The 5,996-nt window shown below is 49.3% G+C and overlaps 1 pseudogene; it reads right to left on the reverse strand.

Moving 5' to 3' along the window:
- Nucleotides 1-515: 515 nt before the first annotated feature.
- LOC120838132 lies at nucleotides 516-5,790 on the reverse strand (annotated as a pseudogene).
- Nucleotides 5,791-5,996: the final 206 nt, after the last annotated feature.

The raw sequence follows: 5,996 nt of genomic DNA on the forward strand, positions 1-5,996 counted from the left end.
GAGGTCATGAAAAGGTTTTAATGTGTTGAAAAAATGTTATAGTTGCTTTTACACGAAAAGGCGAAAAAATATGGACTTACCCACACTCATTAAAAAAAAACTCATGTGAAAAAAAAATTCTAGGTTTACAATAAATATTCGACTCACCTAAAAGTCACAAAATGCTGCTTTCATCAGAACGCACAAAATATTTTCTTCAGATACGCTTGTACAAACAATAATTAACACGGAATATTTCAAAATAAATCAAAACGTTAATGTGGGCACGTTTTTTAAATCAGGCAGTTAACGTAAAAACAAAAAACGAACACTATTTACACTAATAAATCAATTGAATATACATCATTACACAGAAGTCTCTGGATCTGGTTCTGTCTGTCGTTCGCCTCGTTCCGCTCGTGGTGTTCCAATTTTCTTCTTATTCGTGGGTTTTCCGTGAGCGTCAGATTATTTCCAATCTGCAACATCCTCCCCCTCCCCCTTTCTTTATTTTTTCGCGTGAGAGTTGCCTTGGTTTATTCACTTGCCAGTTTCAGGGTGGAAATAAGCTGCACGGGGCGCCGAAGCTTTACCCCGCTCGGTAGGCACCCCAAACAGGAACGAACATGGTTATCTCGGCTCAGCTGAACTGTTTCGATCCTCCCCGTCCTCAAAATGATCCGTGCGGCCTTGCCTTTGTGAACAAGAGCGAGGTTTGCGTTCTGTAGGCCGTTTGTGCGCGTATCGGGTGACTGGTGCGCGGAGCAGAGCTCATGGAGGTATTCGTTCCGCCATCTCTGCCAGAATTGGTTCAGCAGTTGCTGCCCGTGTAGCCAACGTATGGTAATGTCCCCTCTCACAGAGTCTTGTATAGCTTCTAAGTTGACTGATGTGAGATTCAGTAACACGCCTGCCCAACAAGAAGTGCGCAGGCGTTAAAACATCCTGCTGATATGGAGCGTTGTGAACAGAGGCCAAAGGCCGAGAATTTACGAGGGATTCCACCTCGTGTAGCATGATTGTCAGTTCTTCGAAACTTAACTTATTCCTTTCTAGTATATTCCGTAGACTGCGCTTCCTTGTCTGGACCATTATTCTCAAGAACTCGCCCCACAAGGCTGCTCTCTCGGCGATAAACCTCCTCTTTTTCCGATGCTGTGAGCAGTGGTCCTGGAAGCGTCGGTTTGTAAACACGTCCCATACGCCGCATAAGTCCTTTGCTTCCCTCTTAATGTGAAGGCACTGTCTGAGTAAACGACGCTGGGTAAGCCCCGTAGGGCAGTAAAGCGCTGTAAGGCCATGATGAAAGATTCTGTCGATAGGTTGGAGATAAACTCTAGGTGCATGGTTCTCGACACCGTACATGTGGAAAGCGCAATGTACGACTTTTCATCTGATGCTGCAGTCTCTTCCACCTGTGAACCCGCAAAGTCGATTCCGACCGTCTCAAAAGGATTTGCTTGGGCAATTCGATCCTGCGGCAATGGTGCGGTCGGAGCGTTAGCCTGTATGAGTCGGGCATACCGAAAACCATTGTATTTCTTAATGACCTTCTTGGCCAACTGTCTTGCTCGCAGTATATAGAACCGCTCTCGGACTTCGGTTAAGGTGTCCTGCAGTCCGCCGTGCAGTGTTCGACGATGGCCGTCTCTTACCAAAAACTCAGTGAAGTGGTCATCGGGAGGTAGCAAAACAGGTACTTGACCTCGATTGTTTTTGTTTAATTGTTGCAGTCGTCCCTCCCCCCCCCCCCCCCCCCCCCCCGCCGCCGCAATCGATTAGGGTCAATGAAGGGGGCGACCGAGTCTCTGCTGGATTGCCTTTTTTAGACTCTTATCTGCCATTAGGTCGTTCAATTCTTGCGTAAAAGCTTCCTTTTGCTTTCGTGCGATCCACCAAGTCTCGCTCGTTCAAGTTATTCGGACGCTAGCGAGCCCTCACGTCGGCTTTGCCGCGTTCGGTAGTTCTTTACAAACCGCATAATCCATGCAGTAATCCTGAAAATCCGTTCCAGCGCTCCGTACCGTTCAATTTCCAATAAAGGTGCTATCCCATCCGTTGCATTCAGCAATACGTGAAAGTTCCAGCTTTCCGTCCTCTGTAGTAACTGCTACAGGAACTTCCTCGCACATGACGAAGTTCGGCCATACGTCTTCGGTTTTACCAAGTCAGTTTGGACCCTTCCACAACGGTTGCATACCTTTTACAGTTTCCGCAGATATTCCCCGTGTCATAAAATCTGCCGGATTTTTTGTCCGAGTGCAATGCTTCCATGTAGAAGGTGACCCTCCAGATTGGAGCTCTCCCACTCGATTTGCCACAAATTGCTTCCACTGAGTTGCTGACCCGTGGATCCAGTGAAGTGTGATAGCGCTATCTGTCCTGTAAAATGTCTTGAATATTCATGGTCTCTTTAAGATAGCGGCAAATCCGTCCCGTCTTCCAATCAGGGCAGCTTTTACTTCTAATCGAGGGAGTATTAGCCGCTTAATTGGCGCCACACGTGATTTGAAATTATCAAATTTACCTCTACCCTCCCATCTTCTCCTTCCGCTTTCAGGTAGGCACAAGTGCTATAGGCCACCGGACTTGCGTCTCAGAAGACGTGTAGTTGCAAAGAACATATGACTCCTCTTGGCGTCTTCATGATGCAGCATGGAATAAATACCTCCTCAAATTGTGGAAGTTCGGCGCACCATCGTCGCCAATGCACCAGTAGGTCGTCCGTTAAATCGTCGTGCCAACCAATTCCTTTTTCCCAGATCCGCTGAAACAAAACCTTGATTCGTTTGACGAACGGGGCAAGGAGTCCCAACGGGTCGAAAACCCTAGCCGATGCACGGAGCACGTAGAACTTCGTCGTCCCGCTGCACGTGACGAAGTTCAGGATCCTCTCCACTGGAATGGCCAGCCTGTCAGCCTCAGATCGCTAAAGCAGTCCAAGTGCAGCTCTTGGCTCTGAGACTGCGGACACTGATGCAGCTTTATCAAACGATCTTTGCAGTTCTGTCGCTTTGGTATACCACTTTCCGAGTCTCATTTCTTCAACTTCTAAATCTGGTTGGCTCCGATTAAGAGGTAGTCGACGCAGAATCTCCAGTGAAGCAGTTCCGCAGTCGAACTTAATTTCCTACTGACGTTGCTGAGATGATGAGTAAAAGTGGCGGTTTGTAGAAAGGGGCTGGCCGATGTCTCAAAGGGCACTCTCGTCATCCTCCAGTCCTCAACGGTTGTATCTGAGCTTGCTGACAATGAATCTCTTTGAAATTACAGGAAGCGTAGGACGTCTCGATCTTCAGGTCAAACGCTGCCCTGCAGAAGCGCCTTTTTTTATGTCCGTTGTTAAGGCGATCCGGTGTAGACGAAAGCGCACCAAGATACCGACAAGGTCAGCGTTCAATTTCGGCCCCTTTTCCAGGAGTTCATTGAGTGAGGAAACTCCTGGCAGATGAGAAGAAGCGTCAAAGACGACTCTCAGCCTGGTGGTCTCGGATTCGTTCCGAATTAAGGGCTGATGGGGCATATAATAAATCTGTGGGGTTTGTCGAGTCGGTGCCAAATGGGCTTGTTGAAACCTTTTATTCGTGTCCTGAGGTGGTGTAGCTGCATATGACGTTGTCGTAATCTTTTGCGAAGGACTCGTCGCCATGAAAATATCTTTTTCAAACTCTCAGGACGTTTGAATGCCAGCGTGCCCTTCAGTTCTCCCGCGCCGACCCTGAACGGTAGTCCCACTTCGTACCGTCCATTCACCTTCCGTATTGTTCGGTTCAACTTGTTCAGCAATTTGTTCTATTCTTCCATCTTGTTGGAGGACTGGTCAGAAATGCCGGTGCTCTCCAGCTCCCAAAAACGCCGCAGGATGTCTCCGACGTCACCCTTCGTGGAACATTTCGTTCTTAGCACGCATACCATGCGTGCTAAGAGTTTGAAAGAGTCGTGGTTTGAAACTGGGCCTTGAAAGGCCCACGCAAAAATGGTGCTTATAGATATTAGCCTCTGAGCTTACTTGCAATGCAGCGCATTGTCACCGTTCATTGGCCACAGCTGGTCTGACACGACCAGAATGGAAATGCCCTCTTCAGCAGTGGCCAAAGGGGAGAGAAGCATGACCGCAATACGACAGTCGTGTTTCATTCATCATACGACGAACAAATTCGTGGTTGACGGGTACCTACAGAACGTCCTTACATATGAAGGGTATCTCGACGGCTTCGATAACGCACTCTTCATGGGCGTATTGGCTATGAAACTGTACTTGCACTAGTCGCCGACGTTGCGGTTGTGACGTGGAGTGGCCGAACGTCTTTAGCCGGAGGCCAATATCTCCCAAAACCTTGAGGCCGAGTTTGCCAGAAAGGTCCTCTCAAATGAGCGTCCGTTTGCTACCTCCATCGATGATGCCTCGCCCGTAAAGGTTTTGGTTGCCTTCCTCAGCTCAAGCCCCGAACGTTTGAAGAGGCACTTCATTGGGACGTCAGCGCTGTCGGAGATGGCGTCCTGGACGCTTGTCGCGGAAGCACCTCTATCCGATTTCTTGAGGCAAGGTTTCCAGTTCTGGTCGCACATGAATGTGGCATGTCGACCGGAGCACGACGTGCATGTCACCTTCCACCAACACTGCCTCGCCGGTGCCCTACGATTGTGCATCTGAAGCAGCGGTCTTCTGACAGCCTCCTTTTCTTCACCTCTAACGTTGCTAGTGCATACTTCTGTTGCGTGCTTTGTGGAGCGGCAAGAGAAGCAGAGGGCTGTGATACTTGCGTGTAGCACAGAGGCTACTGGAATTCTGGGTCTCTCAGGCCTTTTCTTCTGCGTTTCTTGTCGTTCTTCTACTACTCCGGCTCTCTCCCTACTCTCAAACTCGATCCTAAGAAAGCTTAGAATATTGGTGAGCTCATCTTCGGCATCGGCGAAAGAGGGCAGCCTTGAAGCGCTCCGGGTGGAAAGTCGTCCGTCGACAGAGTGTCCGGTGTCCGGCACCGCTGGTGAACTTAGTGAAGTCGGATTCTTTAGCCTTTCTCCCGACGACCTGTAGGCACTGCTGCTTGCCTGCTGCCGGTAATAATTTATGACGACTTCGCTCGGCAAGTCCTTGAGGAGGATATTGGACATCATTGTGCAGTACGTTGCCGATCCCACGACGAGCCACTTCAGACCGCGGATGTTCCTCTGAACATGATCGTACATACTTCGGGGGCCTTTCGTGTCTTTCGCGGAGCCAACAGGAGGCAGTGCTCGTTGTTTCGCAAGATGATTTTGCTCAATCCTTTGTTTATCACTGAAGCGCAGTGTCAGGATTTCATTGCCATCGTCGTAGCAGGCCTCAGTTGCCTGGGGTCCAGCGATGGCCGCTGCCGCCTGGAAGCTTCACGCCGCTAGTCATGTTGGGGAGTGTTCTTCCCAGGAATGTAGTGGCAGTCGCAGATGTTGTCGTGGATGTGGTCATCTGGGTGCAGTGGCGTCGGAAGTATTTCTGAGGTGGGGGGGGGGGGGGCAACGAAATTGGGGTGGGGTGGGGGGATGAAGCATCTAGAAAAATATGGATATATAAAATCGAAACGCTCACAAACGTTTATTTAGAACGAATATATGTCCTTCCTCTTTAGGAATGTGGTGATCTTGTTTTTCTACCATGTTGACGTCTTCAAATAGCGTGAAATAAGAAAGAGCTCACTGGTGCCCGAAAACGGTTCGTCGTTCAGCCGTCCTCGACTCGAACTCTCTGATGATAGAGTTCAGATCAAGTTTTGCTGCTCGCTCATTATTTACGTGCAGCAGCGTCACCTGAGTCAGTCGCTTTTGTGACATGGTAGCTCTGAAATAATTCTTGATACGCCGAAGTTCGCTGAAACTTCGTTCAGCTGATGCCGCTGACGCTGGCACTGTCATTATAAGTGCCGCAAGGCGCATCACCTCAGTCATCATCCTCTTGACCTCTGGAACTTGTCTGCCCAGAGCACGGCACAATTCGGGTACAGAGCCGATCTGACCGCTTGAGAGCGAGTGAACCATGT

Source organism: Ixodes scapularis, unplaced genomic scaffold, assembly GCF_016920785.2.
Source record: "Ixodes scapularis isolate PalLabHiFi unplaced genomic scaffold, ASM1692078v2 PGA_scaffold4__175_contigs__length_147842914, whole genome shotgun sequence".
Lineage (NCBI taxonomy): Eukaryota > Metazoa > Arthropoda > Arachnida > Ixodida > Ixodidae > Ixodes > Ixodes scapularis.